The sequence below is a fragment of the Triturus cristatus genome, chromosome 1_2 (assembly GCF_964204655.1).
Source record: "Triturus cristatus chromosome 1_2, aTriCri1.1, whole genome shotgun sequence".
Classification (NCBI taxonomy): Eukaryota; Metazoa; Chordata; class Amphibia; order Caudata; family Salamandridae; genus Triturus; species Triturus cristatus.
Window position 1 is genome coordinate 726,185,486 of NC_140580.1, and position 24,966 is coordinate 726,210,451.

The following is a 24,966-nucleotide window of genomic DNA, read 5'->3' on the forward strand; positions in this document are numbered from 1 at the left end:
TAAGGGACCGTATAAAGATTTACCAGACTAAATGCATATCACAACTTTGATATGAGGGTGAGGTATGGGGTTATGCACAAGTGACAAACCTGATATCCCTAATCCGTATTTTGTGTTGGATTAAGATTTGGAGTAGGGATGAATTGAAGTTAAATCTGTTAATTCTGCAGACTGCTTGGTCCTCGGCCGGGCTCATAAAATACTGTGATAGCCTATGTTAAGGCAGCTTTTGCTTCCATCGGTAGGCGCGATATTTATGAGGACCCCACTTCTCTCTCCATGCGTGAGCTGGGGTGAGTTAAAAGGCTATTTTTAAACCGTGCAGGTTTGAAGAGAGAGAGCATCTGGAGCTACAGAAGCCATCAGTAAGGGGTCATATGTTGTGGAAAACCATGCAGGGGCTAGAGCCGTACCGTGCCAAGGTATATTCACAGCAAGATAGGTTTTTATTGGCTAGGTTTAGGTTTAACCAACTACATTATCTTTTGGCATCTCCATGTGGACGGGCACGGTCTGAGGCAAGGTTGCCCTGCGGCTGCGACAATAAGTCTCTGCAGTACACTTTGCATTTTGTAATGTTTTGTTCGTATTTTAGCTGGCCGAGGAAGTCGTTTTTAAGTCCTTTGCAAAACTCCTGAATTTTAACCAAGTTAAGCCACACTTAATGTATCTACAGATGCTCCCCATTGGCTGTGTTACTTTTACTGTTTTATCATTTTTGCGAGCTGCTATGGCGTCCAGTAGATCGAAATCTGACTAATAGATGTAGTGTCTGAGGGGGTGTGCTTCAGTGTTTTATTGACAATTGCCATTCTATGGTACTGTTTTATAATTTTTGCGAGCTGCTATGGCGTCCAGGAGATCGAGATTTGACTAATAGAGGTATGTGTGTGGGCGGTGGATGCGGGGGGGGGGGTGTTTTACTGTCTTATTGACTATTATCATTTTATGTTATTTATCAGTAATTCATTTTATAACGAAGATGCTATTTGTATTATTTTATGGTGATGTTATCAACCGAATAAAGATTTATGAATTGAAATTGAAATTGAAGGACTCTGTCCCAATAAAAACATACTGCCAGATGGGGGCCGATTATTCTAATTGTAAAATAATAATTCTTGGGATTCGTGTATGATTTTAGATGGCTCCCTTATAGATACTGTGACACCTGCCCATAACCCCTTTTATCTAACATTAATCTACTTACAAGTGGTTGTTTTAGTTGGTCAGAGAAGCTCCATTCTTTGGTGGTTGTGCAAAAACGTTCCGGCTGTGGGGAAGCCGTAAACACAAATATCTAAAATGGTCCCATTTGACAATACTTCTACAAACAATTCTTGTTATTCTGTTGTGAATGCCTACTTTATGGCTAGGGTCTTGGTTTCAGGGCATGATTGCATGCTTGCTAGATAAAAAGTCGATGGTTGGATGCTAAATAGGTGTTTACTCTGTTAGTTTGTGGTTTGTAATTTGTTTTGCACTATAGTAGTAGTCTATTTAGTTAATATTTTCCATTATTTTCCTATTAAGAGCAAGTTCCGATATCACAACATTCTTGTAATAAGGAAAAAAATTACCAGTCTTAATAATTTATTGCAAGCAACCAGTGATAATGCCAACCTGCAACTGCCTCCTATGCTGGGCCGTCCCATCTCTGGACTTGTGTTACTGCCTGCTGTGGTGATCTTTTAAACCTAGTGGAATCTGTATCTGCATAGCGCAAACCTAACTTCTGAGTTTAGAGCCCCACAGGCAGGCCGCCACATACACACCACCGTTTTCACAACAGCAGAAAGGAGAGAACGGCACAGGAGGGGCTCGTAAACTCTGGCTGAACCTGCGCTTTTGACATCCGTAAACTAGCTCGCTCTCTTGCAGCCTGCCGATAGGAGGTGCAGATGGGATATAATGCAGGCCGTTTCCCTATCCTGCCGTATAAGATTCCAAATGAGCAGGCCTACCAACAACAGGAGCAATTTTATCTATTTCCTCTGGTACGCTGTACAAAACCTAGATTTGGTTTGCTCTTTACTATCACATATTGTAAGGCATAAAACGCCCTCAAATGCAAGGAAATGACAAGTCACCTCAGGGTACTGTGAATTTGTAAATACATTTGGTTTACAGCCTTATTTCTTAGTGACTTGCATTACCCTTATAACATACACTTGGGGGTACATTATTCCTTATATACTACATGGAAGCCTGCAATCCTTGTATAGAAAACTGTCTCCAATTTTCTTAATAAATTCTACATAAGACCGAATTAGTGACTTGCAATAGGAAAATGATGTAGCTGCTCTACTGTAATAAGATATGGCAGTTGAGTTACAATGTCAGAATTCCTGCTGCCAGACCCATCAGAAAGGATGAAAGGCAGGTCAGTGAGCATAATTACAAGTACTGTTTTTTATGTTTGTGTTTAATAGTACTTTATTTAGATAATCAAGTCAGTTAAAGTGGCAGCACCATAAAACGAAAATAAAGTCAAATGCATGAAAAGCAGTGTTGCTATGTACATCACAGCCAATTCTTTGAAGGTTAGGACATCTGTGATACATAATGTACCATTATAAGAAAACATCAGTCAAGTGTCATGACATTTTGCGGTGAATTTGCATCAAGTGCTAAAATCAGACTGAGCCCCACTGAATAAGCACATAACAGAATCAAATAACTGTAACAAGTGGTCTACTAACGAAGGTTGTGGGACAACTGTTATTAGTTTAAGCCGAGTGGAGCTGAGCATAGTGGTACAATATGGATCTTGTTTTAAAAAAAATCCTTTGTAACCTACCAATTTGCTTTCGAACTAAAACCTATCTAGATTTAAAAAATGTATGCATACTTGCTCTATTGGCCTAAATAGCAAACCCAGAATCTCACTATCTAGACTGAATAATAAATAATTTTCCTGATCACAAGAAGTTTACAGCAATCACACCAGAGATTCCTTACTGTATCCACATTAAGAAACCAGCGTTCACTGACATATCTTTCAAAATGACCCTTTTACTAACAAATTCAAACCATCCTCGTCTCTTTTAGACAAGATTGGAAACTTCAGAAGATTTCTAAAAACATTGCAAAATATAAAAAGTTTTAGTCTACAAGCATGAATGTGCATGTTTCTGGAATGCCCCAGCCGTTGCCATTGAAAACAAGGAAATTCATTTGCAGAACTGCATTAACCTTGATATCTTTTTTTTAAGCCAGCTGATTCAAAATAATTATTTTATTTTCTTCAAATAACTAAACCAATTCTACAAATATCATTTAAAGAGCTCTGGAACTACTTAAATGTTAAAGTTGCTTTAGCCATAACAGTGATATATATGGGTTCCTAAACTTCTACATGACCTCTTATACTTTAAGGCCTGATTTAATTTGACTAGATTTGAATAAAAATCCCATTCTATCAACATTTGCAACTTGATGAAGCTCCACTTACAAAATGATTGAAGACAGTGCAAAAGACCATTAGGTACACTTGGAGCTGGGTTTTCACTCATTCTTTTTAAAAGTCAATAATGAGTTGGGCCCTGGAATCTATCTTCCATGTATTATTAAAAACAATGTTCTGAGGAGCCTATTGGACCTCGCTCAAATCTCACAAGCTAAAAAAAAAAAAAAAAAAAAGTTCAGCGTGTTGGAGGTGTGGTCAGCGAATGATGGTTATATTCATGTGTGTTCAATACACCATACTCACCGATTGATGTGCAAGAAATAAATTAAGTCAAACTGATCACAAACACAATGTTTATTTTTCCACTGGTTTCCATCATTATTAACGATTATTCCTATCTTGGCAACTTATAATATAACACCACAGAGTCTCACCGTTGTCAAAAGAATCATCTTAAGAAACTGGAAATACAAACACAACACAGCCATGGAAAATGGGCCCTCTGATATTTCAACCCAAGCCGTCCTGGAAAAAGAAATGTTCAGACTAATGAACAAGGAACACATTTTCTCAAAATCTGGGCGAACTATTTGGAGATCTAAACATAACTTCATTGCATCCACTTTGTTGTAAGCTGCTGAGGTTCCTTTTCCTTTACTCCAGATGATGATGCGTTTCTCATTTTTTAATGGCTCTCATATTTCTTACTTTACATTGTGTACTATCTCTCTCAGATGTTCCCTAGGTTGTGAATTCCTCGACTATTTAGAATTTATTTGAATATTTTGTCTTGATTTTGTCTGCTTTTAACATCAGACATAATGTAAATTTTGACGCTCACATTTCCTGCCTTGAATGTTCTTGATATAATAAAAAAATAGCAGCTTGGCATACATATACAATTCTAAGCTTATACGTGATGTAGAGGTACTGAATGAGGCAGATGTAGGTTTAGAGGTGGAACTAAAGGTTAATGTAGAGAATGGTGTGGCGGAAGTGGTAGAAGTATGTTTAGTGGAAGAGTTTGGTGTAGAGATGGAAGAAGAGGCAGACACAGAGTAGATGTAGAGGTAAGTGTACCTGCAGAGGCAGCTGTGGAGGTAGAGGTAGCTTTTTGGGGGTATGGTAAGGATCAATGTTGGGTTAAGTATAGTTCCTCATTATTGTCCACTGAATGAAAAAAAGAACATTTCGTCATTGTTTTTTTATGTTGATTTCCTCATAGTTGTATTTTTCCATTCTTTAATTTCTTTCTTAAACTTTGATGACGTTCCTTTATACATTTCGCCCAATTCCTTGAATGCACAGGACCCTTCAGATATGGAGTACTCTAGCAACGTTGAGATGACCAACATTGCACAATTATGGCCCAGGCAAATAAGTTTCAGTTCTCCTCTTTCAGGAGCAGGGGATGATTCTCTGTTCATATTACCTTTGTTAACCTCTTCTGTGCCCATGACGAGATGGTCTCGTCATGGAGCACAGTCGCGCTGTGCCCATGACGAGACTATCTTGTCATGACACCCACGCACTAGGGAATCGCCAGGCACAGGAGGGGGAAAAGGCCTGGCACCCAAAGGGTTAAAATGTTCATGGGACTCCAGCACACCTCACAGAAACAAATATTGCAGTTATGTGTGCGGTCAGAAATTAATTTAGTAATCATCACTGGGAGAGCAAATAACTTTGATTTTATCACATCTCTTGGTAATTGCCTAAATCATATCTAGGTGACGTTTTAACTTAGATTCCACATTCAGTAGGCTCTGCATCCTTGTAGGCCTCTGCAAATATTATCTCTAAACGACTACTGCCTATCTGACTAGGCAAAGAGATGTTTTCTCTTAAAATAAGGAGGCAGTTAGAAATAATTTTCCATTCTCCATTTGCTGCATTTTATTAGAAAGCATGTTCCACAGTTGAGCATTAAATTAGTCCTAGCCTTTTTAATGCACTAACTCTAACATTTGACACCTCGGCACGCTGACGGAGTATTGCCGTCACAGCTGAAAAAAAGGTTGGAAAACATGAAGTTCTTTCTTCAGAAAATCCATAGCAGGAATCAATTTTGGTGTTTGGTGAAGTTGCTACGGAATTCTGATTGTTTAGGAATGTGTCAAAGCAGAAGTTCTTGCCAGAACAGGTCAGTTGCTTCAGCTGTCTTCGCTTGTCAGAACTAGAGTTTAGCATACTAAATGTGATAGATGAGTAGTTTGTCCAATCGGGGTGCATCAGGTGCTGTGGAGTTTCAGGTATGCTTGGTGTTGGAGGAACAAATATAGTCCTTCGATCCTCCCAGTCCCCAATCTTGGATTCCGCCATAACTGCCGAAACTTGGGCTAAACACTTCAGTACTCTATATAACCCTTTTGATTCGGCTGATCGACTGAGCCAGCGGAAAAGTCATTCTAATTCCCTCCCAGAATTAAATACCCCTACCTTTTTCCCATTGAACATCCTTTTTGATCATGCCGAAGTATTAATGGCACTAAAAGAAAGTCCCTCTGGGAAGGCCCCAGGTCCGGATTGCGTTCCAATAGACGTTTTTAAATTACAGCCAGACCTATGGGCCCCACTGCTTACTAATGTTCTGAATTCTCTGAATACAACAGGTTTTATTTCCACCTGGCCCGAGGCAATCGTAGTCCCGATCTTTAAAAAAGGCGAAAGGGGTAATCCCGCCAATTATCGCCCAATTTCACTTCTAGACTCCCTCATGAAGGTAGCCGGGCGAATTATTTTAAACAGAATACATGATTGGATAAACGACCAAGACATTAACTCTAACCTGCAATATGGCTTCAGACAAGGCAAGGGTACTATTGAGCAAGGTCTGAATTTGACTCTCATCATAGCCAAATACACCCAGGCTAAAAAGGGAAATCTCTTCATAACCTTTGTAGACCTCAGCTCTGCTTTTGATTGTGTTGATCATGAGCTGTTATGGGATTCTCTTGTAGAGATAGGCTTAGATCCTCCCATTCTCTTATTCATTAAAGAGCTGTACAGGGACGCATCGGCCCGCGTTAGATACGGTAGGAGTGGAGAATGTTCTGATAGGTTTCTCATTAGGCGAGGTGTCAGACAGGGTTGCTTATTAGCGCCCCTACTTTTCACCCTTTATATTAACTCTGTTGGTCACCATCTAAACAGAACCTTTAATGACTACCCTACTATAAATGGCAAACCCATACCTATTCTGCTCTATGCGGACGATGCTGCAATTATGTCCCAGACCCGAATGGGGCTACAAAGGGCAGTTAACGAATTTACTGACTTTATGTCAAAGAGAGGCCTAAACGTTAACACCTCTAAAAGCCTTAACCATGTCCTGTGGCCTAGGGATTGGGAAAAAACCATGCTCCATCTTTTTGAATGGCAAAAAACTGGACAGCATTGAAAGATTCCCTTATTTGGGTATTATTTTTAATAAGAGGGGCACTTGGCGAGCTGCGGCTCAAGCCAGGGGCTTAGCACTGTCCAAAGCTATAGGTGCACTGACCAACTTCTCTAAAAATCTTGGGGGCCGCCCGACAAGTCCCTTACTCCAGATCTACCGGGCAAAGTGCATTTCAGCCGGCACCTATGGATCCGGGATCTGGGGGATCGAGCCCGCTGACCAAATTCAACGCCTCGAGAACGCTTTTTTACGTTATCTCCTGGCTGTTCCACCTAGCACTTCCACTTATATGGTGCACACTGAATTAGGCCTTACACACATTGCGGATACTATCAATTCCTCCCCCCTCATTTTATGGCACAAAGTTTGGACTAATGAAGAGACACCTTTTAATAGAGAAATTATTACAGACTGCCTTATTTTGAATGGGGTCAAGAATATTAAATGATTGAACTATGTCAAGAAGCTGTCCTCTGACCTAGGGCACCCGGAATTTTTCACTGACCCTTCATCTTTAATTAATATAGAGAGAGTTACGTTAAAACGTCTCGTCCTTAACCATCTGTGCAGCCAACGATGGTCTTTAGAAAAACAAAAGAGCACAATTGTTTAATATCAACAATCGACTATCACGAATGGAATACAGCAATATTTACTCCTAGAACCTTCGCCTTTCATTCGCATGCTCCTGACCCGTTTCCGCACCGACACTTTCTTTAGATTATTAACTTTTCCAAATCCAAATTGCTGGTCTAGCGACTTGGAGAAATGCCCCTGTGATGGATTATCAACCCAATCTAATATTCATTGCATCTTATTTTGCAGATTTTATCAACTGCCAAGGGCTATTTTTTTAAAACCTCTGCTTATATCATGGGGATTACGTTCATGTAGAATGGCCTACTACAAATTAAAAACTTTGGAAACACCCTTAGCCCTGGCAGCCATTTCATCTTATCTGAATAAGACCCTGAGATTGAGGTTATCAATGCAGCCTTAGCTGACATATGTCTTGATGCTCTGATTGTGTACCTGCATTTTTAAATTGTATTTTTACTTGTTTTTATTCGATTTTGTTTTTATATTTTATGTGTATGTACTTTTATGATACTGTTTTTACATATCGAATAAAGTTCATTATCTATCTATCTAGTCCAAGATGTTGTCAGTGACGTGATTAAAGGTGACAAGCTGTTTGATATTTTTGGTGTACAGCATGTTTGGGTAGGTTTCTTTGATGAACTTGGGCATTGTATCACCTGGGAGGTTGAAATTGTAAAATAAGATTGATTGTGTAGATGATTGAGACAGTGATGAGTACGAAGAACAGCTAGGTATGGGAGATGGGTTAACTTCTGGTAGCTGCTAAATTACATGGTAGGTGATCGCTTGTCTTGGTGAGGTTGGTAAGTGGTTCAAGAAGACTAGTGATTGTACAGTAATATTAGTGAGTTTTTAAATGTTTTCTATTGTACTGTTGTGGTTGTTGATGTGGTGAATGCTATAGTCCTGTGGGCCCAAGACATCGACAATGTAAGTGGTTGGGGTGAAGAGAGCCAGGTCTCTGTGCTAGAATGGCATCAGGGTGGAGTTTTTTGATGAAGTTTTCTATGTCCCCGCATTCCAGACTGTGCAATGGGCATTGATCAGTGTGTGTACTGTGAGTGTGTGATCTGCTGAGTGGGATGCTGATGTACATGTTGTGTTGGCTGCAAGTGAGTAGTTGCTGTGTTGATGGGTGTGTATGATGATGTGAATGGTGAATGGAGATAAAGATAGGATTATATGTTGCTTTCCAAAGGCGCATAGCCCTTGTAGCAATCTGCAGTGCAGCCATGTACACTACCCAATTTCTTTAGTAAGTCTTACTCACTGGATGCATCTTTGCATCTTCCTGTAAAGATACAACAAGGCTGTCCTTTTTATCATTTTCGTTTAAGTATGGTCTCATATATGCTGCTTGTCTCTTCCTGCATTTTGATGCAGTAGAATTGGGTTCCAAGCCAGTTGAAAAGGAGGGGAAGTAAGATGACAGAGCAAGGAAAGATTACCTACATTATTACTGGTGTATTCATACATCTTGCACTTCCTCCTTTACATCATGCACCAAGCCTCTACCCATTAAGCATTTGCTGTTATGTAGCCCTGTATGGATGAAAACACGTAATCGGACCAAGGTTGAAATGGTCAGCAATACATTTGTGAGGGAAAGGTCAGCATAGCCTAATGCTTTCACTGGGTCTCCACACAAAGACTGTAACAACATCTTTTTTGAAGAAGCCTTTTTTGATCCTGCCTGGTGGGCAGGCATTTCCCCAACCTTTTGTAAAAGAGGTGCATCAAGAACTAGGAGTACTGAAATCTCCATGGAGGTATTTTTTCAGAATTCAGGACTTCACTGTTCAATTAACCCTGGGCAGGTTTTCACCAGTCTGAGAACGCTGTTACCAAGAGCATGAATAAACTAAGGGCTAGATGTGCAAAGCCTTTTTATGGTCACAAACGGTCCGATTCGTGGAATGGGGCTGTTTGCGAAAGCAAAAATGTATTTCCAAATATGCAAGCCCTAATTGCGATTTGGTAACTTTTTACCGAATTGCAATTTGGGTTTGAAAATTGTATTTGGAAGGGGCGTGTTTAGGGCGTCCCTTCCAAATATCAATTCACATTGGTATGTACTAATGTTTTGCAGCCGAAATGCGGCCACAAAACATTCACACTTTGCTACCAACTCAATGTTGGTGGTAACCCATTCGTAAATCAAAAGAGGGCCCCAAGGGACCCTTTCCCCTTTGAGCATGGTTGAAAAAGTATTTTTTAAGCGCCGGCAGTGGTCCAAATGTTTTATTTTTTTCTTTTTAAATGTAAAAAAGGTTGCTTTATTTAAAAGCAATCAGAGTCATGGTGTTCTGATGACTGCAGCTATGCCGGTGATGGCAGCGAATCATAGTGGCTCACAAATTGCCACCTACTTCATTAATATTCATGAGGTAGGTCTATTTGCGACCCACTACGAATCGCTATTTAAGGGCTAAATAACCCCTTTGTACATTAGTAATTTTGATGACCAAATATCGATCTGCAAAAAATCTCTATTTGCTCATCGCTATTACTATTGTTTGTACATCTGGCCCTTAAACACTCTACTTATCACATCAGCTCAATGAGAGAAAAAAATGCAACACTGTAATTCTCCCAAAATGGTGATCATCACAAAGTTTATCTATGTCATGTTAATGTCTGGGACTTTCTCTTAGAACCAAAAGCATGCAATTGATCCATCGCTTTATAAAAAAATGCTGGTTCTTCTGGGGAGGTCGAGGATGAGTCTTGCCACCAAGTTCTGGATGGTTTGGAGGTGATTCAGGATCTGTTTGGTGCTTCCGGCATAGAGTGCGTTGCCTTAGTCGAGTTGGCTAGAGATGTGGGCTAGGGTGACTGTCTCCCTGGCAGAGATGGGGATCGATTGGAAGAGCATGCAGAGGGTGGGAAAGTAGGCAAAGAAGACGACGTTGATCTGTTGATTCATGGTAAGATGAGTGACCAGGATGATTCTGAGGTTCCATGTGTGGTCGGTGGGGGTAGGTGCGAGTCCGAGAGGCCACCAGGTGTCATTCCAGGGGAAAGACTTCTTCCCGAAGATGAGGACCTCTGTTTTATCCGAGTTGATTTTAGGCAGTTGGTCTTCCTCCCTCCAGGTGGCGATGTCGGTCATCGTGATTAGAAAGTTCAATCTTGCGGTGGAGGCATCTTCTGTAAGAAATAAGACAAGCTGCGTGTCATTGGCGTAGGAGACGATGTTGAGTCGTGGGTTCAGGCGATGTTTGCCAGTGGCATCATGTCGGTGTTGAAGAGGGTGGGGATGAGGGAGGAACCCTGGGGACGCAACATATGATGTCTTTGGGTACGGAGGAGAAGGTTGGAAGGTGGACTCTCTGTGTACGACCGGAGTGGAAGGAGGTGATCCAGTCGAGTACTTTGCCCTAGATGACAATGTAGTGGAGTCTGGTCACAAGGGTGTGGTGGGAGACGGTGTCGAAGGCTGCTGATAGATCGAGGAAGATCAGGGCGGCTGTTCCACATAGGTAGAGGAGGCGTCTGATGTCGTCTGTTGCTGCAATCAAGGCAGTCCTGGTGCTGTGTGTAGTATGTCATAGATATGGCATACGAAGTGTCTTCCACTGTCATTGGGTCTAAGTTACAGAATGTTACTGTGTCACTATTGATGTCACTGGATTCCATGTTGTGATTCAGAGTCTAACTGGAGTTGCTACATGGAGTCTGGATGGATGGGATCTCTAAGGATTAAACCTGCTTCAATTCAACTAATCTGTTTGTGAATCTGTTTATTAATGGAATCTTACACTGGCGTAGTCGGCAGAGAAGCTTCTTAGGAGATCCCAACACAACCTCAACTTATAATTTCGTTTTTAAAGAAAAAAAAAAGAGACATTTGGTAATCTCCGAGGTATAAAGCTCCTGCTCTACCGAGGACGTTCCTCTTATCATTGCCTGTGTGGAGCTGAATTTCTGGACAGACTGGAAGATCTGAAGATTGGACTCATTGGTGTTCATCATCTTTTTCTGGTAACTGAAGAAGTGACAGAAAACGGAGATTTGAAGCGTATTATGACTATGTGTCTTTGGATGGAACGACGTGTATCCTGTGTCATCTAAGGTTACACGAGATCGGCGAAATTTCTGAATAATTGGTGATTTTCGAAAGGCGCCGTTGGATTGTGCAACGTCCGGAGTTGACAAACTTTCAAAACATCACAGCAGTCTTACCGGCCTCGTGAGTAGTTCTACTGTGTTGCCTGGAGAGTGATCGCGCTGAGAACTCCTGTTCATTCTTCTTTCCATTCTGCTTCTCCGTCCATTGTTTCTGCCTTGGGTACGAGTAGATGCACGCACAAGCAGCGCTACGTTGTGACGCATGATGTCATTCCGTGCATCACACAACGTTGAAGCCATTTTGTGAGCGCGTTACCTAGCAACTCAAGAAGCTTTCTCGCCGATACGCACGGCTTGAATTTAAGTGCGTTTCAGAAAAAAAAAAAAAAGGGAGAAAACTCTCGCCGATACGCACGGCTGTTCTTCATTGAACATTCACGGAGTGAGCAAATGTTTCATCTTGCATTTTACATAGAGAGAGTTAGTTTTGTACACGAAGAATCCCTCAAATTTAGTTTAGCATAACTAATTTGTGCATTACAATTTAGGTTTTATGGTGAGCCACATATATGTATTTTTTTTTTTTTTGGCAGGGTACTGCAATGTGTGATATCTGAATCAGACGAATTTTTATAGTTTTGTTGTATTTACCTTCAAGTCTGTTGTATTAGTTGGCAGTATGCAGAACGTCACGGCAGCTCCATTTTTTCTGTCAGAACCTGGTGAGCCTAACATAAAGTGGAAAAAATGGAAGGTAGTGTTTGAACGATATGCAAGAGTATGTGGTCCCTCGCTTAGTGCGGAGAGGAGATCTACTTTGCTGCTACATTGCTTGGGGTCAGAAGGACAGGATGTCTATGACCATCTTCCTGATTTATCGCAGGAGGAAGCAAATGGTCTTAATGATTATGAAATCTGCATAAAAAAACTTGATAAACATTATTTGCCCAAAGTAAGTACCATTCTTGAAAGGTATACTTTTGCAAAAAGGATGCAGGCAGAGGAGGAAACTGTAGAAAGTTACATAACAGTGTTGAGAAAACTTGCATCGTCGTGTAAATTTGATGGCATGACTGATGAACGCATACGTGACCAGTTTATGTTTGGTTGCAATATAGAGAAAGTAAGAGAAGAGCTGTGGTCGCGTGATGAACCTACCTTAGATGAAGTTCTAGTCGTCGCCAAGAGGATCGAGCATTCCATCAAATGTGTCGCAGTTTTGAAGAAAGACGCGTCTAGCGATTGTAAAGTGCAAGAGGTTAGGAGTAAGAACAAAGTGGAGGTGAAAGAGAAAGACAAGATTCAGAAAGAGTTTCTATCGGCAAAAGGAAAGACGAATGAGAAGTGGATTAATAGCAAGTGCTTTAGATGTGGAAAGATGGGGCATTTAGCAAATAATCCCAAGTGTCCGGCTCTTGCATCAATATGTTCAAAGTGTAAAAAGAAAGGCCATTTTACTGCGTTGTGCAACAGTAGGAATGCACCAAATGTGAAAGAGGTTCATGTGAGGGAAAGCAGCTGTGACGAGTTTGGTTCTGGGGGATATGAGTGTGGTCAAATTGTTGTGCAAGTGGTAATTTTGGTAGAGGGAAAAAAGACCAAAGTCTTATTTGATTCGGGGGCGAAAATCACAATTGTATCTAGTGATTTCTTTATGAATAACTTAAAAACCAAGGTTAATCTTTTAAAGCCAGACATAAGGCCATTGGCTTATGGTGGTGAGCCCATCAAATTACATGGCTACTTTGTAGGTTTAATTGAATACAAAGAGAGGCTAATTTCAGGCATGATTTATGTGTCAAAAAAAGGGGACAGCATCATAAGCTGGATTCATCAAGGGGACCTTGGGGTCTTTCTAGATCCTAATGGTGTCCCTCCCATTCAATTAAAAGGGGATGTAAACTCTGTCGGAAGGGTGGAGCATGTTAAGGTGGATATTGATTTAGTTGATAATCTAAAAAAAGAGTATCCTAATGTGTTCAGAAAAGAATTAGGTTGCCTCAAGGGTTACAAACACAAAATATTACTTAAAAGGGATGCCGTACCTGTATGTTGTAAGGTGAGGAATGTACCTCTTTCGGTGAGGGACGACATGCATGAAGAGATTGGAAAATTAAAGAAGGGAGGCATCATAGAGGAGGTCGAAGGAACCGAATGGTTGGCCCCGGTGGTGGCAGCTCGCAAACCTAATGGGGATCTGAGACTTTGCATAGACTTGAGACAGCTTAATAAATGTGTGATTATTGATAAATACCCCCTACCCAACATTAATGAATTAATGTCTCTTTTGGGGGGAGCCAAAGTATTTAGCACAATTGACTTGACTTCGGCGTATCACCAAATAGAACTGGAAGAATCGTGTAGGGATTATACTGCCTTCATAACGCCGTTTGGCACTTTTAGATTCAAACGGATGCCATTTGGGCTGGTATCGGCCTCTTCTGTGTTTCAGAGGGTTATGGAGAACTTGCTACAAGGTTTACCTGGCATTTATGTATATCAGGATGATATCTTAGTTTTTGGGCAAGATTTTAGTCAACACGATGTTCGCCTGAAGTCGGCTTTGAGAAGATTATCTGAACACAACTTAACTATAAAGGCAGAAAAGTGTAAATTCAGAACCAACTCCATTGACTATTTAGGTCATAATATAACGAGTGAGGGTGTGAAACCAAAAGAGAACTTGATAAATACGATTCAAGAGATGTGTTCTCCTTCTGATAAATGTGAACTCATGAAATTCCTAGGGGTGGTTGAATACTACTCGAAATTCGTGAAGAATTTTGCTAGTCACACAGTGAACATGAGACATCTACTTAAGAAAGGTGTGGATTTTCTGTGGACGGAAGACTGTGAGCTTTAATTTCTTAATATAAAAAGTAAACTGAAGGCTGCTCCTTCACTTGCAAGCTTTATGTTTAAAACGTTTTTATTGAAACAAAAACAAACCATGGGGGAGGGGGATAGGAGGTCAGGATACATGGAATACAGTCAAAGAAAAAGGGTGCAACTCCAGAGGGTTGGCAATAGGTAGCGCAGTAAGTCAGGGGGAAAAACACAGTAAATGAAGGCTAGAAATACAAGCTATGGAACCCCGCCCGCGCATCCGACACCCCAAATCTAAGCAATGAAAGCCATCAGCAACTCAACAGAACACAATCCCCCCCCCCATCCCCCATCCTCCCAGTAACGAAAAAAAAACCCACCCCCCCCCCCCCCCGTCCTATGGTCCCGCACCAGAGTAATCCTCACCAGGAAGCCCCGCACCCCCCCCCCCCCCCCTCCCCGGGAGGTCCCCGCCTCACATGTAAACTAGTCCGCCGGGGTCACCGGCGGCGTCAGCCTGAGAAGCCTAAGATACCTCGGGCAGGTGAGCTCCCGGAATTCAGTGGACAGCAGCGCTAGAAAGGGTTGCCACAGCTCTTCAAATTGGTCTATCTCCCCCGCAACCGTAAGCGACAGCTTCTCCATCCCCAGCACATGCCAAAGCCTATGCAACCAACCGGTGATGGAGGGGACGGTGGCTGTGCGCCAGTGGATTAGAATGTTCTGAACCGCAGACCCCAGCGCAATTGCGATCTGCCTACCCCTACGGGACTTCAGTGGGTACATTAGGTCATTGGGGAGGCCCAACAGGACATACGCCGGGAGTCGCGGCAGCTCTATCCCAAAGTGCTTATCCACCTCGTCCAGAACTTCCTTCCAGTAGGCGGTCAGCACTGGGCAACCCCAAAGAATGTGTGAAAGGGTACCTTCCTGCCCGCAGCTCCGCCAGCACCCCCTGTCAGTGTGCTTATGCATTTCATACAGTCTCTCCGGGGTGTAGTACCAGTATGTGGACACCTTAGTAAAGGTCTCCGTAAGGCCCGTGTGATATGCAGCGTGCCGCGCCCGATACGCAATTTTGTCCCATTCCTTGTGGCTGAGTGTCCTGCCCAATTCCCTGTGCCAGCGCTCCCTCCCCGGGTTGTAATAGTGAAACGGCGGGGGTTGTAGGTATTTGTACAAATCGGTAATTAGCTTAGCGTCGGAGGTCCGAGTAGCCAACCACCTCTCATACGGTGTAATTGGACGGGCGGCGGTGGCACGCACCTGGGGCTGGAGGGCCCAATGCCGAACCTGCATGTAGCGCAATCTGTCCAGCTCCGTCAGGCCGAACTCCTGGCGGAGTTGCTGAAAAGGAACCACTCCTTCCGGGCCATAGATCTGGAAGAGTGCCCTGCAGCCCGCCTGCACCCAGTGGGAGAAAACCCCCGGCTCCATCCCTGGGGAGAAGTCCGGGTTGTCCACAATGGGCGTGAGCGGCGAAGGGAAGGTGGTAAGGCCCCGGGCCTCACAGACCGCGTCCCACACACGCAGGGGGACCCGCGTAACAAAGGAAGCGTAAAGATTAGGGGGGCGATGCGCGCGGCGCAGGAATGGAACCTCTTGTAAGGTGCGGCCCGCCACTGCCTGGTCTTGGAAGAGCCAATGTTTGTCAGACTCCCACCTGCTCCACTCCACCAGATAGCGTAGCTGTGCCGCCTGAAAGTACTTACGGAGGTCTGGAATACCGAGACCCCCCGCCTCCGGAGCAAGCGTGGAGAGGACCCTCTTCATGCGTGGCCTGCGGCCCTGCCAGACAAAGCGGGAGATGTCAGCCTGCATTTGTCGTATCCAGCCCACCGGGGGCTGGAGCGGGAGGGCCCGGAAAAGATATAGTATCTGGGGCAACACCGTCATCTTGACCGCCGCGATTCGCCCCAGCCAGGACAGCAGGCCTTTGTTCCAGCGGCCAAGCTCATCCTTGATCTTCCTGCTGAGGGAGGCATAATTGGCCGTAACCATCTCCGGTAATGTAGGCGCCAGTAGGATCCCCAGGTACGGCACCGTGGACGAGGACCACTGCATGGGGAAGAGCCGCTGAAGATCCCTCCTGGTATCCGCCGCCAGGGACACGTCTAACGCCATCGACTTGCTCATATTCATTTTGAAGCCGGCCACCCCCGCAAAGGCGTCCAGCTCCCGGAGGCAGGCAGGCAGCGACCTCCCAGGGTCGTCCAAGGTCAACAGGACATCATCCGCGTAGAGACTGACGGTGTGGACGTACTGGCCCATCCGGACCCCGACAGCATCCGGATTATTACGAATCCTCTGAGCAAACGGCTCCATGTAGAGGGCAAACAAGAGCGGCGAAAGAGGGCAGCCCTGCCGCGTGCCGCGCTCGATGGCAAAGCCACCGGAGCTACACCCATTGACCCGCACCGACGCTGAAGGATGCTTATAGCAGTTAAATACCATGGTGCGGAACTTATCGCCGATTCCCAATTTCTTGAGGACCAGCTCAAGATACGGCCAGTGGACTCTGTCGAAGGCCTTCTCCGCATCGACGGACAGCAACATCCGCTCCCCCGAGATCCTTGAGGCCTTCTCCAGAACATGCGTCACCCGCTTGGTGTTGTCAACCGTCTGTCTGCCGGGCACAAAACCAGCCTGGTCCACCTCCACCAGACCGGGGAGGTGTGGACTCAGCCTGGACGCGAGAATCCCCATGTACAACTTTAGGTCGACATTTAAAAGCGAGATGGGTCGGTACGAGCCGCAGAGGGCCCGGTCCTTCCCAGGTTTCGGGATTACCGCGACCGTCGCCCTCAGGAGATCCGGAGGGATGGCTCCCGGTTCGGAGAAAGAGTTAAATAGCCGAGTAAGGACAGGGGCCACAACCGTGCAAAAAGTCTTGTAAAATAGCGACGTGTACCCGTCCGGGCCCGGGGCCTTGCCATGTTTCAGCCGCGCGATAGCGGAAATCACTTCCTCAACATGGATGTCCCGCTCCAGGTGGTCCGCCTGAGCCGGATCCAGTACCGGGAGGGTCACCGACTCCAAATAGCCGTCGGCATCCCGTGGCGAGGAGGGCTCCTCAGCATACAGCGCCTCGTAGAAGCCGCGGAAAGATTCCGCTACCTCCGCGTCCCCGGAGACAACTCCCCCGTCCGTGCCCACCAATTCTTTCACAACGCTACGCTGTTGCGCGACCCGGAGCCGGTGTGCTAGGAGCTTGCCACATCTGTCCCCCCCAGTGTAGTAGGCATGTTTCAAGCGTAGGGCGGCATACTCCGCCCTGTCAAGATCCAGAGCCGACAGGAGCTTCCTCGCTGCCTTCAACTGCCTCCACACCCTCGGCGCCCCCGTGCGTCGGTGGACCTGCTCAAGCTCCCGGACCTGAGCTGTCAGCTCATCCCTCTTCAGTTGCCGCTCCTTATTTTCAGCTGCAGAGATAGAGATAAATTCCCCCCGGAGGACTGCCTTCAATGCCGCCCACTGTGTCGCCTGCGAGGTGTCAGTGTTGCTATTGTGGGTGAGATAGTCCCGTATGACCTCCCCGATGCGTTGCACCACCGACTTCTTGTGTAGAAGGGTATCCCGGAGGCGCCACACCCCCCGAGAGGGGGAGGCCGCCGGCCACTGGAAAACGCCGGTGACTGGGGAGTGGTCAGACAGGGTCAGGACCCCGATGTCCGCCGCCGTGGCAGCGGCACGCATCGGTCCACTCACCAGGAGGTAGTCCAGCCGTGAGTAGGTTCGGTGTGCGTGCGAGAAATAAGAGTAGTCCCTATCCGTGGGGTGCATGGAGCGCCAGAGGTCGTGCAAGTCCATTTCCGCAATCCGGGCCCTCCCAGCCTGGGACAGTTCCCCCGTCTGCGGGAAGCGCTGCGCCGATCTGTCCATCACAGAATCGAAGACAATGTTAAGGTCCCCCCCCAAGATAATGTGGCGGTCGAGGGAAGCAGTGACATCCACCAGCGCGGAGTCTAGGAAGCGCTCTTGGTGATCGTTTGGGCTATAAACGGAGCCTACCGTAAATGCTATGCCTCCCAGGCGCATGCGATACGCAAGGAGCCTCCCCTTCTGTTCAGCACACTTATGCAAAACCTCCCCCCGAAAGGAGCTCGCTAGGAGAATGGCTACCCCCGCCGTCTTGTTCGCTGCCGAGGAAAAGAACTGGGTAGGGAACCTGGCAGAACGCATTCTATGGCAATCTCGGGGCAATAAGTGTGTCTCCTGCAAAAGGCAAATGTCCGCCTGCGTCCCCTCCAGCAACGATAGGATCGCTCTGCGCTTCACCGGGTTATTCAGACCCTGAACATTAAGGGTCACTACCTTTAGGCCCGGCATTCCTCGCGGGGATCGGGAGCGCCATGCAATGGGCAGGGAATCAGCGGGTGGGGCGCGCGGGGCCGCCGCGCAGGACAAGCCAAAACAAAGCGGGCATAGACAACATCGGACGGGACCTTCCCAACCCCAAAACAACCCCCTCCCCCACCCCAAACACAACCCTGGCAACTAGCCACCCACAAACTCAAACACCCCATTGTCTCAGTCAAGCCCCAAGACGGGCAAGTCCGTAGAAAAGAACGAAGTGGACGTCCAGCCACTCACCTCCATCCGCTCCCCCCCCCACCCCCCCGCCCCGTACCAAGCATGTAAAGAAGCTAAAGACATCTCCCCCCGGAGTGTGTGTTAGGCCGTCAAGGCCACGCCAGAGGAGCCGGTCGAGTCCCCGGCCGCCGCCCTCAGAGCGTCGGCCATGTCCGCCCTGATGGTAGGGGAGTCCGGACGCCCCACGCTGGCCGCTGAGCGCCGCCTCGTTGACCTCCGCCGGTTCCGTCTCTCCGAGGACCTCCACGACGGCGTAGCTCCTTCTTCCTCCGCCGCCGTGAGCCCCAGGACACCACAAATGTCTTGCAAGGAGCGTAGCTGGTGTAACACCCCATTCCATCGAAAAATCAGGCGGAAGGGGTGACCCCAAGAGTACTGCGTCTCGTGTTCGCGCAAAAAGTCAGTGGCAATCCTAAAGGACCTGCGTTTCTGCAGCGTGATGGCGGAGAGGTCCTGGTAAAGCGCCACCGGCCGATCCCGGAAAGTCAGGGGCTGTTTCCTGCGGGCCTCAGCCATGATGCGCTCCTTCAGTGGAAAGTCGGGCAGGAAGGCCAGAATGTCCGGTGGAGGTGCCGATGACTGGCGCTGCCGGCCGACCCTATGCGCCCTATCAATGCTGATGGGAAAGTCCGCAGCTTCCCCCAGGATCTCTCGGAACAGGGCCTGCAGGTAGCCCCTCAGATCGGACCCCTCATCCGCAGTCGGCACACCACGCACTCGGATGTTGTTCCTCCGAGATCTGTTCTCAAGGTCCTCAGAGTGGGCCTGGAGCTCCACACACTGCTCCCGGAGGCGGAGAACGTCCTGCTGTAGGTGGACTATCTCCTCCGCTCGATGTTGGCCCTCCGTCTCCACCGCTTCAACACGTTCGCCAAGGCCCTCCACCTCCCTGCGCACTTCTCGGACCTCACTGGCCACCTCCCGCTTCAGTGTCTGGAAGTCCTCCCTGAGGGAGCTAAACAGTTCCTCCATAAAGGCCCTCGTGACGGGTGGCTCCCCCCCAGTCACATCCGCCGGAGCCCGGGAGGACCCCGGTGAGGGCTGCGTCCTGTCCCGCAATTGCTGGGCCCTGCCAAGCATGTCCGGCAGGGTCCGGTCCCCTTTCTTCGGGCCGCCTCTTCCAGACATCGCTAGCTCCGCAGTCCAGCACAGATCCAGGCGCCCCAGGGGTGCTCAGCCGCCGGCAAGCACTCGACGTGGGTATCCCCCACGAGCGAAGTCGCTGCGTCACAGGTGACAAAATGGCGGCCCAGTCCGGTCACCGTCAGCCGCGGGAGCCCGTGCGAGACAACCAAGGGGGCCGCAGTGGGGGGGTCTCGTCAGCACATCCCTCCGAGAGTCAGCCCAGCAGCAGCGGGGGTCACTTGCATCCAGCAGCCAGGACTCCAGCGAAGGCTGCCACCACTGCTCCTTCGGGGACAAAATGGCGGCAGGGCGGAGCAGGCCAAAATGACCAGGCCCGACGACACCACCGGGGCCCCTGAAGCACCCCACAGTCAAATAAGTTCCACCACCGGCCCCAGTCCGTCACGCACAGGGCCCAGATGGTCCAACCCCGTCAGGGAGTCCGCTGTACCTCGGCTAGGGGTTAGGGCCCCCCGCAGTGCGAGGTGTCGCCATCACAAGTCCGAGTGCCGGGGCGCCCGTCTCAAGCCCTCCGCCCCGTCGGGTCCTCTCCCGCAAGGCTCCTTCGATCTCCGTCGAGCGGCGGGCCAGATCCCCTCCAAATCGCAACTTTCAGCACCAGGCCCAACCGAGGTATCCGGACAGCACTCCAATGCGCTCCGCCCCTCGGGCTCGCCGTCGTCTCTTGAACTCGATCGAACTTTTGGGGGGGTTCCCCCGAGGCGATCCGAACCAAAACAGCACCAATATGCACCCCTGATGCTCCGCCACTCTCCTCTCCCGCGCTGAGCCTCAGCAGGGGGAGAAAAGCGTAAGAAAAGGGCTCAAGCTTGGCCGGGCCGGAGGAGCTACGGGAGGAAGCGTCCGCTCACCCCGCCATCTTGGCCACGCCCCCCCACTTGCAAGCTTTAATCCTAAAATCAAACCTGTTCTTATCACAGGTGCGAGTGAGAAGGGTTTAGGCGCGGTTTTGCAACAACAAGGTGAGTGTGGCACGTACACGGTCATGTGTTTGTCTCGTAGCCTCAAAGATCCGGAAACAAGGTATTCCGTGGTGGAACGTGAATCTCTTGCGGTGTACTGGGCGGTTAAGAAGTTGAAGAAGTTTCTTTGGGGTATTAACTTTGAGGTCAGGACAGATCACAAGCCATTGGTTGAGATTTTCAGCAAAAAGGGTCTAGATTTGATATCCAGCAGAATCACTAGATGGGTGATAGGATTGCAAGAGTTTAATTTTGACATAAAGTACATACCAGGTGTTGAGAACAAGGTGGCTGATGTGTTGTCACGTCTCACGTCTAGTAAAACGGCTGAGGAGGATGATTGGGAAGATTCTGAGGAATTAGTGTGTGTTGTAGATCAGGGTATCATTAGTGAGGAGAGATGGTCTAAAGAGATGTCTATGGATAGTGTGTTGAATGAGGTCATGGGTCTAGTTAGGAAGGGCTGGATCAGTAACAAATCTGGTTCGTCTGATTCTAGGAAATTTTGGGCAGTTCACAATGAGTTATCGACTGATAATAATCTCTTGTTTAGGGGAACTAGGTTGATTCCTCCTTCTAGTCTTAGGAAAGAACTTATAGACTTGGTACATTCTTCCCATGCAGGCATTTCTAAGTCAAAAGAGCGCTTGAGGATGTCTTATTGGTGGCCGGGCATGGACTTAGAAGTGGAACGTGCTATTCGAGATTGCGTACCTTGTACATTAAGTGAAAAGTCTAAGTGTACGCGCGTTCAGCCCATGGTGGTAAGGAAACGTCCTTTGAATCCGTGGCAAGACATTGCCATGGATATTCTGGGTCCTATCCACTATAATGGATCTCAACCATTCGTGTTGGTGGTGATTGATATGTTTTCTCAGTGGCCAGAAGTTTTCTTTTTGTCAAGTGTTGACTCATCTCATATAATTAAATGTTTGAAAAATGTATTCTCGAAAGAGGGTATTCCCAATTCAATATTAACAGACAATGGGGTGCAATTTGTGTCCAATGACATGAAAAGATTCTTAGCGTCCAAGGGTATCTCTCACAAGTTATGCTCTCTTTATCATCCCGAGACTAACGGAATGGTGGAGAGATTTAACAGGGTAATCAAGGAGACCATTGCGTTGTCAAAATCCATGTCATTAAATTGGAAAGATGAGGTTGTAAAAAAAATAGAGGAGTATAGATTGTCTCCTCATTCAACTACGGGTAAAACTCCCTTTTTGCTGTTTCGTGGGAGAGTTCCCAATACTAATGTCGAACCAACATGGGTCAACAATTATGAATTGGAAAGAGGTAAAGAAAAGGAGTGTGATAAGAACATGATTCAGATGAGAGAAGAAGAGAAAAGCAATTCAAGGAAGGTTTACTTTGATAAAAAAAAAAGTGTTAAGGTGACTAAGGTTATGGTGGGTGACTTGGTGATGATTAAACGTCCTGGGTTGATGGGAAATTCTACTTCCAAGTTCATGAAACCTTTGAGAGTTATAAAGGTTTTTAAAAATGCAATAAAGACGCAGGATCATAGGATTTGGAACTTGAATAGGGTTGTAGTGGTAAAAGGCAGGTTAGATGGGTGTCATGGTAAGGATGATAATGTTGATTCGAATTCTGCAGATAATGTTAGGAGTCGTGTTTCAACCAGGGTCTGCAAGAAACCCTCTTATTTAGTTGACTATGTGTAGTGAATATGTGTTATTCATTTTGATGTAAATTAATGTTTTGTTCTATTGTAGAATGATTCTTTAGTATTTTAATTTTAATGTGACGAAGGGAGGTGTGTAGTATGTCATAGATATGGCATACGAAGTGTCTTCCACTGTCATTGGGTCTAAGTTACAGAATGTTACTGTGTCACTATTGATGTCACTGGATTCCATGTTATGATTCAGAGTCTAACTGGAGTTGCTACATGGAGTCTGGATGGATGGGATCTCTAAGGATTAAACCTGCTTCAATTCAACTAATCTGTTTGTGAATCTGTTTATTAATGGAATCTTACACTGTGGTTGGGCCAGAAGCCTGATTGGAATGGGTCGGGCAGGTTGTTTTTCTTGAGGTAGTCCATGAACTGTCGGTTGATTACTTTTTCTAGGACTTTGGTGGGGAAGGGGAGAAGCGAGGTTGGGCGGTAGTTTTTGAGTTTGTGGGGGTTGGCCGAGGGTTTCTTCAGGGGGGCTTGTCCTCGGCGTGCTTTCAGGCGTTGGGGACGGTGGCTGCAGTGATGGATGTGTTGAGAAGCTCTGAGTTACTTCCTTATTTATAGATGTGGTGTGGCAGGGTCCAAGGGGGATTTGGAGTGAATGGAGTTCATGATGGAGATCGTGTCTTCAGTAGAGAGTTGTTTCCAGTCAGACATCCAGTGGGGTTGGGAGGCATTGATTTTGGTGCAGCGGTGGTTGAGGATGGTGGGTTGAGGGTCGAACTTGCTGTAGATATCGAAGATCTTGCGGTGAAAAAAGTCTAATAGTGTTGCAGAGGGCTTGTGAGTGACGGATTGTGTTCTCAGTGGGGGAGAGGCAGGAGAATTCTCTGACAATGCAAAAAAGTACCTCGGTGCCGTTGGCGCTTTCCTTGATGTGGCTGTTGAGGGCTTCTTTCTTGGTCTCTCTGAGACGGTGGTGATAGCTGTTGAGAGCAAACCTGAAGGAGTTATGGTTGGTGGGGGGTCTTGCTGGAGTGCCAGTTTCTCTTCAGCTTTTACAGTAGCATTTGAGGGTCTGTAGCTCTGGGGTGAACCATCTGGCTTGCTTGGCGGGTCTGCTGATGGTGGTGTTCTTTCAGGGGGCAATGGAGTCGGCGGCTGTGGAGATCCATTTGATGAAGTTTTGGGCCCTGAGTTTGAGGATATCGGAGGGGACCGGTCTAGCATCTTTGAGGGTGATGGTCAAGAGGGGTTCTGTGACTTTGCCCCAGTTGCGGCGAGGGAGGGTGGGGTGTCTCGTCGGGGCTTCTCGCGGCCGTTGATGGTGAAGTGAACGATGATGTGGTCTGTCCAGGTCAGCTCAGTGTTGTGTGAGAATGGTGGAGCAGGTGGGGTCCAGTATGTGTCCTGCGATGTGTGTGGGGGCAGTGACAAGTTGAGAGAGGCCAATGAGACCAAAGTTTTCAGGAAGTTCAGTGGAGTTGGCATCATTAGGGTGTTCAAGGTGGAAGTTCCGGTCTCCCAGGAAGATGTAGTGGTTGGAGACTATTTCCAGGGGAGCAATGATGTCCAGGATGGTGCTGCAGAAGCTGGGGCGGGGGCCAGGAGGTCTGTAGGAGAGGGTCCCTCTGATGGTGGTTTTGGCGTCTGGTTTGATCTGGAAGTTGGGGTGTTCCAAGATTGATGTGTCGTCGCCTAGAGGCGGTGCAGTTGAGGGAGTCCTTGTGAATGATGGTGATTCCTCCACCGGGTTTGTTGGGACGGTCGCAGTAGATCATTTTGTAACCGGGCAGTGTAACAGAGGTGATGTTGGGTGCAGACATGGGGGTGAGCCAGGTTTCAATGATGAACATCATGTCGGGGGCTAGGGTGGTTATGGTGTCCCAGATTTCCATGGCATGTTTGCAGAGGGATTTGACGTTGAGTAGCACACAGTGAAGTTGAGGAGTATGGTCGAGTGTCTGCTGGGTGGTGGTTGTGGGGGTTCCTACATTGCAGGACAAGCAGCAGTTGAGGCAAGTGAAGGGTCCTTGTGTGGAGCGTGGTGAGGCAATGCTGCATCTGATGTCTTGGGTCTTGGGCTCGAGGTTTCAAATCTCGTCGGCAGAGTACCACTGGTGTGCTGGTCCTGGTGCTGGGAGCGGTCCAAGCGTGGACTATTGCAGACGGGCTTGCCTTTGCGCGCCTTCTGAGCCCCAGCGGCGCAGCAGCACAGCGGCCTCCGTTAAGTAGCTCTGGGATGTGGGAGGGGAGGCAGGAGGACAGTGGCTGGGCGGGGAGTAGGGTACCAAACCGAACTGGTCGGCAGCAG

General features: G+C 47.0%; 1 protein-coding gene across 11 annotated transcripts in view; it reads left to right on the forward strand.

Moving 5' to 3' along the window:
* LOC146867905 (uncharacterized) overlaps positions 1–24,966 on the forward strand; it is a 1,103,481-nt gene that overhangs the window by 543,897 nt on the left and 534,618 nt on the right. The window lies entirely within an intron of this gene.